Source organism: Spea bombifrons, chromosome 7 (assembly GCF_027358695.1).
Source record: "Spea bombifrons isolate aSpeBom1 chromosome 7, aSpeBom1.2.pri, whole genome shotgun sequence".
Taxonomy (NCBI): Eukaryota; Metazoa; Chordata; class Amphibia; order Anura; family Pelobatidae; genus Spea; species Spea bombifrons.
In genome coordinates, this window is record NC_071093.1 from 32,469,618 (window position 1) to 32,482,840 (window position 13,223).

General features: G+C 39.2%; 1 long non-coding RNA gene across 1 annotated transcript; it reads right to left on the reverse strand.

Moving 5' to 3' along the window:
- Nucleotides 1-1,495: 1,495 nt before the first annotated feature.
- LOC128501685 (uncharacterized) lies at nt 1,496-3,014 on the reverse strand. The gene is made up of 2 exons (XR_008355052.1): nt 1,896-3,014; nt 1,496-1,790 (listed from the first exon to the last, which is right to left on the reverse strand). It is a non-coding gene; the product is annotated as an uncharacterized LOC128501685 (long non-coding RNA).
- Between the last annotated feature and the right edge of the window lie 10,209 nt (nt 3,015-13,223).

Below are 13,223 nucleotides of genomic sequence, written 5' to 3' on the forward strand. Positions count from 1 at the left end.
TATGGTGACCACATGTACCAATTAACACACGGGGACGGATGCCGATATAACGTTAAATGCTGGACCCAAATAGTGCGATTGTGTATTAGCATTGAAATTGGAACCTGCATTCTGACTAACATTATTCTATGTCATAACTTCAAGTCTAAAACACACATGGGAATACTTTGTCATTTTATTGACATTTTATTTTTCTCGTATATAGTGGTCACTAATATGCCAGCAACGAATACGCGCCATTACTATGTTATCTATGTTTATGTTTTCTTTTATACCTTCATTGAATGTTACGGCTTTCAAGATGTACTCCTGATGTTTCCATTTGGGTTTTTTTAGGACAACTTAAAAACCACACACATTCAAGATATATTGTACAGAAAAACCACAAATATTACTGAAACTTTGATAAATGCTGGTGGTAAAATGTGTGCATGGAAATAGTTAATATACCAGCATTTGAAATACCCTGGGGTGCTTAGTTTTTAAACATACATGATTTGATGCGGTAAACCGAATTGATCGGCTTCAAAGATGTCCTCAAAAGCCCTGGGTTGGGTTTTCGGTGCCGCTAAATGCCTCACTATCGAGGCATTTGAGCGAAACCATTGAAGCTTACAAGGTGATTGTTGAACTTCTTGTTGTTTTCCTTCAACCTTTTCTGAACCAGTTTTGCTTTGTAGCAGGGCACGTTATTATCCTTATCAGGCAGTTTTGTCAGTGTCCATGAAAGGGTGTACATGGTCTGCAACAATGCTTAGGTAGGTGGTACATGTCAAAGTAACACACACATGAATGGCAGGACCAAAGGTTTCCCAATATTCACTGTCCAAGCAATTTGAGCTACAGGAGCTTGTCTGTTGGATTTGACCATAAGGGTCAGGCTTGGCACCCCACTTGCCTCAATGAACCTTGGCCAGCCATGACCCTGTCACCGGATCGCTGCTTTCCCTTCCTTGGACCACTTTTGATACTTACTGCTTCTTACCACAGCAGACCAAGAACGCCGCACAAGAGCTTCAGATATGGAGATGCTCTGACCCAGACGTCCAGCCATCACAACTTGGCCTTCGTCAAAGTCACTTAGATTCTTAAGCCTGTCCATTTTTCCTGCTTCTAACACATCAACTTTGAGGACGTTATGTTCGCTTGCTGCCTAATATATACCACCCACTGACAGGCGCCATGATAATCTTATCAGTGTTATTCCCTTCACCTGTGATAATGTTATGGATCATTAGTGTATAAACAAGGGAGGATAAAAACATGTACTTTTTATAATAAAAGAAGATCTTAACGTGCATATATAGAAGTTGTTACCTTCGTACATGGATTTTGAAAATTTAGAGAGGCCAATTTTGTAGGATAAGAAATTGTACAGATAATCAGGGGAGATAAAAAAAAAAACAAAAAAACACAAAACATTTTTTAGAGAAGGGACAGAATGAACTAATAGCACATAAAGCTATTGCAGAAGTGGAAAAATGACAAATCATGATTTATTTAATAATCTTTAATACATTTTCAAATATCAATAGACAAAACAAATACAAGTAACAAAACAAAGAAAAAACAGACTTAAGACAAAGACATACCAGTTAACAGTCACGGGAATCGCAGCAAGACTGTATGCTGTGTATTTTCTCTATATTCTTTCCCACATCTCTTTAATTTTTGTGATGAGCCATTAATCCAGCTAACACCCGTTTCCATATACCATATTTTGTTGATTATAAGACAAGGGTTTTTTTTTTTGGGTTTTTTTTTAAGAGCAAATGCTCTGAAAAATACCCCTCCTCTTATAATCGAGGACGACTACAAGACTAAGATCCAGATCCCCTGCAGCGCCGCAGGGGACCTGGATCCTCCTGTCTGGTAACCTCTGCTGCTGCCGGCACTTCCACTGGGGCTTCTATGACCGAGCGCCGGCGAAAGTGCAGGCAGCAGCTGAGGCTGTTTACGCGCATCGCGCAGACCTTCCCCAGCTTCCAGAGAGGAGAATACCCCGCAGATCTGCAAGAAAAATAACGCAATAATATAGACAGAGCTGTTTGGTTGTTATATGTTCAGTTAAATAGAGGTCTGACTATAAGATTGCCAGCAGAGCTGCAAGAGACCTGGATCTGCTGCCAGCATTTCTACCAGGGCTTCTATGACGGAGACCGCAGAACACGAGAATACTAGAAGAGAAATGTTGGGGCTATTTCAGCGTTAATTGTATATGAAAGTAAAATAAATTGATATTCAGAAGAACTAATTAAAGCATGTTAAGAAAAAGGATTAATATGATTGAATGAAATGACGAGTACAAAATCTTTGGGCATTTATCAGTAGTAGGACTAATGAATCATTTAGTTGTAAAACTATGAAATGAATCAGGGCGTAGTATACAACTACGCACCTCGCTAATGTGGACTCCTCTCCTTTCCTGTGGGGACCCCGTTACATAAGCCCCGTTATACCATGCCCCTGCAGGAAAGCGTAGGGTACCGAATATGTCAGCCCTGCTGAACACTGGGCGCCAGGGAATGGTTTCCTTGGCGACCTGGCGCCCAAAGTTTGTCGAGCCCTATGTTTTTGATTATATTTCAGCACATTTTCCAGTGATTTGGTTCAATATATGGAATCCATAAAGATTTTTTTTTCTTGACAGTAACAATTAACATGCCCGATGCCACATAGGGAGCACACTTACCTGCTACCTTAGTTTTGGGCTGTTAGGGAGATCCGTGGTTTCCATGGCGACCTGGCGCCTAGAGTTTGTCGAGCCCTATGTTTTTTTATTATATTTCATCAATTATTAATGAAATATAATCAAAACTATATATTCCTCAGGTTTGATAAAGTGTTCTTTGAAAGTCTAGGAAACTCACATTTTAACTGAAACAGTGTAAGCATCCATCACTCAGCCAGTACATGCTGGTGATGTGCAGACCCCATACTGTTGGCAGCATCAATACACAAGGGGGGCAGCCAGCCAGGTTTCAGCATGTACTGGCTGACTTGGCATGATAGCAGTGTGATTGCTAACAGCAATCACAGTCCCATCTTGCCTAGGTTCCAGCATTTACTGGTTGCCTGGGTATAAAAGGAGACACCAAGCCAAAGGCACGCTGCCGTGTTGCATTTAACAGAAAGAGAAATAATATAGGAGAAGTGTGTTCATTAACATTGCTTCACACTGTATTTAACTGGCCACTTCTGGGGTCAACCGCATACCAAACTTACATTGGTTTCTGCAATTTTCTCCTATGGTCTAAACTTTTACCCTATGAGACACTCATGGCCAAACCATACCAGAATGTTGCTGTTACCTGATATTTTACACCATGCAATAAACCCACCGCAGTAAAGGAGGGCAGTGGAACTAAGTACTTAGTGGCACAAAAAAATCCTCTCTTCTCTTTGTTTGGAGAATACAGCAGCAAGACAGCTCCATCTAGTAATTGTTTTGCAACGCTCCCCAAGAGAGGGAAGAAAGAAAAGAAAAAAAAAACACCACTATATAATGTAAAGGCACAAACCAGGAGTAACCTATACTTTCAATTTTATTTCAGAATTCACCATGTTCTGGACGACAGTGCTATACCTCTTACAGCCTCCATGATTGGTTGAATGTTTTCTGACCACTGGTTGGCAGCAATGGATGAGTAGATTCCGGGGAAGTCTCTCTGCCAGATCCTCTATCCCACCTCCCAAATCCCAGCCAGCTCTGCATTGGCCTGCAAGGAAAAAAAAGAAATACAGTGACTTTTACAGACTGCAGCATCTCAAAATATTACCTTCTCTACTATATATCTAAAGAATAAAAAAGTAAAACCTCTGCTCATATTGAATTTAAAATAGTTTGCTTAAAAAGCCATTTCAAATTGGGCTGTATATAAATTAAATCCCTCTCCTGCAATACTTTTACTAGTGTGGGTGGTCTATTCCTAACGACGGCACTTTTACCTATTGCGTAATACACCCGAAATCCCTCTAGACTGTAAGCTCGTTTGAGCAGGGCCCTCCTCACCTGTTGTCTCCTCTCTGACAGCCGGGGAAGGTCTGTGCAATTGATAACGCTTGGCGTCTCATGTGCTGTCTAAAGGACACTATGGTTTGTCAGGAACCGTCTGGTGTTGAGGAGGGAGCAGGTCACAGTCTGACCGCCGCGTGCTTATCCACAGCATGCTGAGAGAGTGCTCTCTGATGGACAGTCTAGAGGCTGAGGACTATCTCCATCTCCTTCAACCCCCTCACCCACTCCACTTCCCTATTTCATCTTACAATCGAGCAAATACGGTATTTTAGTGATGTCAGTTTTTCTTATATCAGGGGGGCATAAGACATATCAGGGGGCACGGTAGCATAAAGGGGGCTATAAGGCATATCAGGGGGCACAGTGGCATCACTGACATATAGGGTTAAAAGGCATATCAGGGGCATGGTGGCATATCAAGGGTAAAAGTCATATAGGGGGCTATAAGGCATATCAGGTGGGGCACAGTGGCATATCGGGGTACAAGGCATTTTAGGGGACAGAGTGGCATATAGGAGGTATAAGGGGGCACAGTGGCATCTCTGACATATAGGAGGGTATAAGGCATATATGGGGCAGAGTAGCATATAGGGGGTATAAGGCATTTCTGGGGCAGAGAGGCAAAACTGGGGGTGAGGTGCGCATAACTTGGCAAAAATAGTTTACATGAATATTTACTAGTGACAATATAAAATGAAAAAAAGAACACCTTCACGAGTGGGTGAGTCTCAAATGTAAAATATAATATACAGTACCCTACAGATCTTGCTGCTCCCGTAGATCAACACTCCTCACAAGTGTTAAAACACACGATATATAGACAAACGGGGCGCATAGATATGTGGGAAAAATAAAAATATAACGAATATAGTGTAATGAGTTCAAAAATAAAAACCAAAATAAGTGATATAAGTTGCACTCACAAGTGTACTTAGGAGTGATCGCTCATCGAAAATCCAGACTTTATACCGTCTTGGAATTTCTGCATAAACAATAGGAAACGAAAAATAGTGCAATAAAATAGATATTGGTTTAATAAATATAGATTAAAAACTTACAAACGAATAGGCATAACTGGTGGGTTATGCGTAAAAGCAGTTTCTTTCACAAGGAGTATTCATCAAGTCCTTATAAAGTCCAGATTCCGAAAATGTAAAATATCTTAACGGACGAACTGTTGAGGAGAAAAATTACCCCGACGAACTGTTAAGGGATAGTTTAGTAAAAACTAAGGATATGAAAAGAGAAAAGATGTTGCATAAAAAAGAGAAACGAATACAAAAAACAGAGGAATTCAATTTCGCTTTTATTACTCAATATAATGATAAATCGTTTAAAATAAAAAAGGCGTTTGAAAAATGTTGGCCAATTCTACAGGGTGACAGCGTACTGCAAAATTTCCTTCCAGAAAAACCTAAGATCATATATAAAAAATTAAATAACCTAAAGAGCTTAATAGCCCCCAGCGCTCTTCCAAATGAAAGAATAAATAAAGACCATTTTTTAACCTATAAACCTGTGGGTTTTCACCGATGTGGCATATGCAAACTTTGCAAAAGTTGCCACCTACAAGACAAAAAAACTACCTCATTCAAATGCACTATAACGAAAAAAGAATATAACATCCGTCATTTTATACACTGCACATCAAAGAATGTAGTGTATTTATTAGAATGTAAGTGTGGAATTCAGTACATAGGACGCACATCTAGAGAACTAAAAGTAAGGGGTCTTGAACATTTAGGTGGAATAAGAAATAACAATATGAAGCACAGTGTCCCAAGACACTGCGTGAAATGTAACAAATTTTCGTTTCCTGATTTTAAAGTAATAGGGATTGATCTAGTATCCCCCCATTGGCGGGGAGGAGACGTGAAAGAAATTTTATCAAAAAAAGAAACGGAATGGATATACAAATTTCAAACCTACAAAAAAGACGGTTTAAATGTAGAACTAGACATATCCATTTTTTTAAATTAAAAAATTTATTTACAAACAACACACATATAAAAATGTTTTAAGTTTATTTTATCATACTGTTCACATATACAGTTCATACAAGCATATATATTGTTTTTATAATAATATTTTTATTCAAGTTTATTTTTCATACAGTTCTTATTCATATATATATTTATTTATACATTCTTATATAAGATTACATTTCTCTTCCTTACATAACATCACCTTTATGCAATTTCATTCCATCTATGGGTTAACCATAGAACAGAAGGTTGTCAGTAACACAGTCACGATGGCACTTAGCCAATTAATCAATTAATGAGATTACTATCTATATACTCTCATTTATATCTCTCTCTCCCTCTTATGTTCTTTTTCCCCGAGGGGGGTTCTGTCCAATGTGATAGATACCTACGAGAAAAAAAGAAACATACTCATTTAATACATTTGATCTCTAAATTGGTACTGATTAACATTGCAACTAAGTTGCTAACATTGTTTCTTTTTCTCACTTAATCTTGGACAGAGTCCAAACCACACTCACAGATGTCTTCTACCTTGATTCTGCCTGTCTGCTCTTTTCCTCTGCGGGTCCCTCGAAGCTCTGTTGATATATCCCTGCAAATTGAAAAGATTGAATGAAATAAGAACATTTGATACATTTTCTGATTTGATAAATTATTTATTTTACATACTTACTGATCACGAATATCGGCCGTTATGAGTCCTGACGAAACGAGGAAAAAGTGCAACTTATATCACTTATTTTGGTTTTTATTTTTGAACTTATTACACTATATTCGTTTTATTTTTATTTTTCCCACATATCTATGCGCCCCGTTTGTCTATATATCATGAATATTTACTAGTAAAGCTTTTTTTGGTATTTTTTGGGTTCTTGTTAAAATATAGCTTTAATTATTATGTCAGTAAAATAAGGCAAATCGTGAAATGTCATTGTGATAAAGAGATAAGTGTTAATGGCACATCTTAATGTAAATTATATGTTTTTATTTTAAACAAAAAGTTTGCATAGTTTTTTTTTACCTGATTAAATCGAAAAAATAATCCCGAGAGGTATGCAATGGGGATATTTAAAAGTGGCACATAGAAAACTGAATCGCTGCAGTAATACTCCAAAGGCAGCAAGACCATAGCAAAATAAATATTAAAAAACAAATATCGGTAGATAGACTAGTTAAATTTACCCAATGTTCCCAACACAAACTATAACTATTTGTAAACAAATTAAACAAGGAGAGGGATACTTGTTTTCGAGATGGAGCTAAAAATATTTTATGTGACTGTGGCCTAGTGATATGTAGGTACATTGTTAAGGCACTTGAAAATATCTGCACAATCTATCTCATAAACCAATTCTCTGGTTTCTGCACACAATACAGCGTCTGCGAATGAACGGGCGCATCCAGCTCAAATAACGGTGCAAGGTAGTAGCAAAGCTTTTCAGCCAAAGTCTGTTCGCTCTGGCCCTGCGGATCATCTGTTTCCTTTTTATTTCTGCGTATGCAGCCCGCTTATTCAGGTGTTCGTTATAAAGGAACAGAACGCGCCGCTTTTCTTTCTTTGGAAAGAAGAAGGCAGCAATCACTCTGCGGAGACGGCCAATATACACCTGGACAAAGCAGAGCGACAGGAGTCCGACCACAGGAAGGCAAGACCACAGATAGCCCTCAACTGACATTCGAATCGGATTTAATAGACACATGGTGTTATTACTCAGGTGCATGGTGGCAGAAGAGCTGTTGAGGTTACCAATAGTACGCCTTAACATCCTGGAAATAAAAGTATCGCCTCCAACCAGGACTTCCAGTTTGTGGTGACTGGAGAACACATACAAGATGTGCAAATGTTTTTCCGGATAATCTGGAATAGGTGATAAAGGATCCAGTCTGTAGTTAAGGATAAGATGAGGAAGGTGAGCATGGGAACACACTGGAAAAACTCCATCATTGTTGTCTTCATCTCAAGGTCCTGAACCGCTGGATTCCAGGGAAACACAAAGCTCTTGCGCTCTCCATTCCTCAGGGGTAGAAGGTGTCTCTTATTCCGTTTCCTCCTGCAAGCATCAATCTGCCTGAAGTAGGTTGTTACATAGGCGTTATCAAACCTAATGTTGGTGTTGTACTGGTGGCAATACTTGTAGGCAGAGATAAAGATGAAAACAAATGTGCAGGAAATGACAACACGGACAAAGGACCCAACCTTCCTCATACCTAACTTCTTCTGCTCTAATGTCTCTGTAATCTCCTCTGTGATCTCCTTTTTAGAAATGTTCATGCCAAGAAACATGCTTTGTTCTTGTTTAACGATTGCTATTTTGCTAGCAAAGCCATCGTCCTTTCCATTCATAGTCGCATTGACCTTATCATAGATTGTTCCAAAATTGGCTTCCATAGGGATCCTCTTCTTGCACCATGTAGTTACAACATTCATGATATTGCACAAAAATGAGAATTGCTTAGGAAGGCAAAAGAGATGGTTAAGGACAGGTAGGGGAATGGCCTTCATACAATCGTCACGTTTCTTGGCAAACCACTCACGGCATTTCTCAATACCTTTTTCAATAACGAACTCACAGCGCAGCATAGACTTCAGGTTGAACTTCTGCAGAGTGTCAAGAGTCTTGTTTTCCTCTTTTGTCTCCTTTTCTTTCTGTTCCTCAAGCTTTTTATCATAGCCTTCAGAGCTCTGCACCTCAGAATCTGTCTCCTTAAAAACAGATTTTATGCCGCTGGTGTCATTTTTAAGTTCTTTTGCCCCTTTTACCAAGTCTTCAATTATCTTTCTGAAAGGGTTTATAATAACTTTCCAGGACAACTTTGTGTGGTTTATCTGGAGCTCCACCTTGCACCCAATGGATTTTGCAACATCCTCCATGTTATGCTGCAGGTTGCTGACAGGTCCATCAAAAATAGACTGCAGTATAAGTTCAGGTTTTCTCCTCCCTTTCTTATTTCTGCTCTTCTTTGAGCCCAGAAAACAAAGCAGTGTCCAATGATCCACAATATTTTTGGAGAATGACCTGAAAAAGAAAAATGTTAGCCAACTCATAACAATTCCGGTCTCACATATATTTTAAAACGGTCTGTTTCACATCTCCCAATCCTCTTAATTATGGAAGTATCCAGCCCTAACCCAGCAGCCTCTGTCGCTGCTCCGATTCTAAAAGAGTGAGAAGAATAATGTTCAGCACCCAGACACAAAGCGAACAAACATTTTTTTAACACACTGTTAAATTGAAATCTTGTAAGCAGTTGTCCTGAACCATGAACAAGCCAGTTACCAGAGACCTTAGGGCGCTGAGCCATAAAAGCCTCAGACATCCTCACAGGGCAAATACCATTACCATTAACCCTTTGTAGGACTATCCAACAACCTTTACCCCGCTTGTCAGTTTTAGATGACCTCAGAAAATTTTTTTAAACTAATGCCACAAATAACATCTAAGATTTGTAAACCTGAACCACCCTTTTTATTAATAGCCACTAGCTCACCTGATCTAAAAGCCCCCAAAAAGGCAATAGTAAAAGCCGTTTTGAATAGGCAAGACTCAAATATCATCCACTACTTTCACTAAATCATGCAGTAACTCATAAGAAATAGGTCTTCTCAAGTCTTGAATACAAGTTCTACCACCATAGCCTTTCAAAATCTGTTTCACTAAAAAATCTTTAAAAACATGTTGCTTAGCTGCTAAATTGAAGAAAAAAGATATACCCAACAAACACCTATCTATAAACGAACGCGGAAATTCTCTTTCTTAATTAGATCCAAAACTGGCATCAAACAAATCTACTTTGTTTGATTGAACAAAATTTGACCATAAACGCCATGACCACCTATAGCTGGCCCATGTGCTTTTTGATAAAGATCTGGCAATTAAGTTTCTTACCTGGGAGAAGTCAATTCCCATATGCACGGTGGAACCTGCAGCCCTTCCTTCTCTGCCTGGGGTGCCAGCTCCCTGAACAGCTTAAAATCAAAGCGCGAAAGAGCATCAGCTATATTGTTGTTTTTCCCCGGAATGTGTTTGGCTTTCAACCAAATATTATTAACAAAACACAAATAAACTAAGCGCCTTAATAAACTTATTACTGGTAAAGATTTTGCTCTCAAAGTGTTAACCACCCAGACTACCCCCATTTTATCACAATTCAACAAAATCCTTCTGTTACTCCCTGCAGGACCCCAAAATACAAGAGCCACAACTACTGGAAACAACTCCAACAATACTAAATTTTAGTCCAACCGGCTTCGTACCAATCTATAGGCCATTTAGCAACAGCCCATTTCCCTTGCCAGAAAATTCCAAAACCAGATGCTCCCGCTGCATCTGTGAAAAATTCTAAATCATCACTAGTGATAAAATCATGCTGCCATATGGCGGCACCATTGAACTTTTTAAGAAATAACTTCCATATTAACAAATCCTCCTTAACCTGCCTAGTAACCCTAACTCTGTGAAAACCTATCTTCTTCCCGGCAATAGCTTTAGCCATCTGTCTGGGAAAAAACCCTTCCCATAGGGATTATCCTAGCTGCAAAATTCAATAAACCAAGTAAAGATTGAAAACATTTAACTGTCACCTTTTTAGCCGATAAAACTACATTAATCATAACACGCAATTTAACCACTTTTTCTTTAGGTAACTTAAATAACATCTTAACCGTGTCAATCTCTATACCTAAAAATAATAAAGAAGTAGCCGGAAAAACTGTCTTATGTGCTAACGGAATACCAAAAAACTCTGATAAAACAAAGAACGAATTCAACAAATGTAAACAATCTAAACTATCCGCCTTACCAATAAACAGGAAATCATCTAAATAATGGACCACAGAATCAAGGCCCGAAACTTTCTTGACCACCCATTCTAAGAAACAAGCAAAAGCTTCAAAATAAAAACAAGAAATGGAACACCCCATCGGCAAACATTTATCGAAGTAGAATTGACCATTAAAATGAAAACCTAAAGAAGGAAAACAAATCGGGTTAATAGGCAAAAGTCGAAAAGCTAAAAGGCCAAAAGCCGAAAAGCCAAAGGCAGCAAGACCATAGCAAAATAAATATTAAAAAACAAATATCGGTAGATAGACTAGTTAAATTTACCCAATGTTCCCAACACAAACTATAACTATTTGTAAACAAATTAAACAAGGAGAGGGATACTTGTTTTCGAGATGGAGCTAAAAATATTTTATGTGACTGTGGCCTAGTGATATGTAGGTACATTGTTAAGGCACTTGAAAATATCTGCACAATCTATCTCATAAACCAATTCTCTGGTTTCTGCACACAATACAGCGTCTGCGAATGAACGGGCGCATCCAGCTCAAATAACGGTGCAAGGTAGTAGCAAAGCTTTTCAGCCAAAGTCTGTTCGCTCTGGCCCTGCGGATGATCTGTTTCCTTTTTATTTCTGCGTATGCAGCCCGCTTATTCAGGTGTTCGTTATAAAGGAACAGAACGCGCCGCTTTTCTTTCTTTGGAAAGAAGAAGGCAGCAATCACTCTGCGGAGACGGCCAATATACACCTGGACAAAGCAGAGCGACAGGAGTCCGACCACAGGAAGGCAAGACCACAGATAGCCCTCAACTGACATTCAAATCGGATTTAATAGACACATGGTGTTATTACTCAGGTGCATGGTGGCAGAAGAGGTGTTGAGGTTACCAATAGTACGCCTTAACATCCTGGAAATAAAAGTATCGCCTCCAACCAGGACCTCCAGTTTGTGGTGACTGGAGAACACATACAAGATGTGCAAATGTTTTTCCGGATAATCTGGAATAGGTGATAAAGGATCCAGTCTGTAGTTAAGGATAAGATGAGGAAGGTGAGCATGGGAACACACTGGAAAAACTCCATCATTGTTGTCTTCATCTCAAGGTCCTGAACCGCTGGATTCCAGGGAAACAAAAAGCTCTTGCGCTCTCCCTTCCTCAGGGGTAGAAGGTGTCTCTTATTCCGTTTCCTCCTGCGAGCATCAATCTGCCTGAAGTAGGTTGTTACATAGGCGTTATCAAACCTAATGTTGGTGTTGTACTGGTGGGCAATACTTGTAGGCAGAGATAAAGATGAAAACAAATGTGCAGGAAATGACAACACGGACAAAGGACCCAACCTTCCTCATACCTAACTTCTTCTGCTCTAATGTCTCTGTAATCTCCTCTGTGATCTCCTTTTTAGAAATGTTCATGCCAAGAAACATGCTTTGTTCTTGTTTAACGATTGCTATTTTGCTAGCAAAGCCATCGTCCTTTCCATTCATAGTCGCATTGACCTTATCATAGATTGTTCCAAAATTGGCTTCCATAGGGATCCTCTTCTTGCACCATGTATTTACAACATTCATGATATTGCACAAAAATGAGAATTGCTTAGGAAGGCAAAAGAGATGGTTAAGGACAGGTAGGGGAATGGCCTTCATACAATCGTCACGTTTCTTGGCAAACCACTCACGGCATTTCTCAATACCTTTTTCAATAACGAACTCACAGCGCAGCATAGACTTCAGGTTGAACTTCTGCAGAGTGTCAAGAGTCTTGTTTTCCTCTTTTGTCTCCTTTTCTTTCTGTTCCTCAAGCTTTTTATCATAGCCTTCAGAGCTCTGCACCTCAGAATCTGTCTCCTTAAAAACAGATTTTATGCCGCTGGTGTCATTTTTAAGTTCTTTTGCCCCTTTTACCAAGTCTTCAATTATCTTTCTGAAAGGGTTTATAATAACTTTCCAGGACAACTTTGTGTGGTTTATCTGGAGCTCCACCTTGCGCCCAATGGATTTTGCAACATCCTCCATGTTATGCTGCAGGTTGCTGACAGGTCCATCAAAAATAGACTGCAGTATAAGTTCAGGTTTTCTCCTCCCTTTCTTATTTCTGCTCTTCTTTGAGCCCAGAAAACAAAGGAGTGTCCAATGATCCACAATATTTTTGGAGAATGACCTGAAAAAGAAAAATGTTAGCCAACTCATAACAATTCCGGTCTCACATATATTTTAAAACGGTCTGTTTCCCATCTCCCAATCCTCTTAATTATGGAAGTATCCAGCCCTAACCTAGCAGCCTCTGTCGCTGCTCCGATTCTAAAAGAGTGAGAAGAATAATGTTCAGCACCCAGACACAAAGCGAACAAACATTTTTTTAACACACTGTTAAATTGAAATCTTGTAAGCAGTTGTCCTGAACCATGAACAAGCCAGTTACCAGAGACCTTAGGGC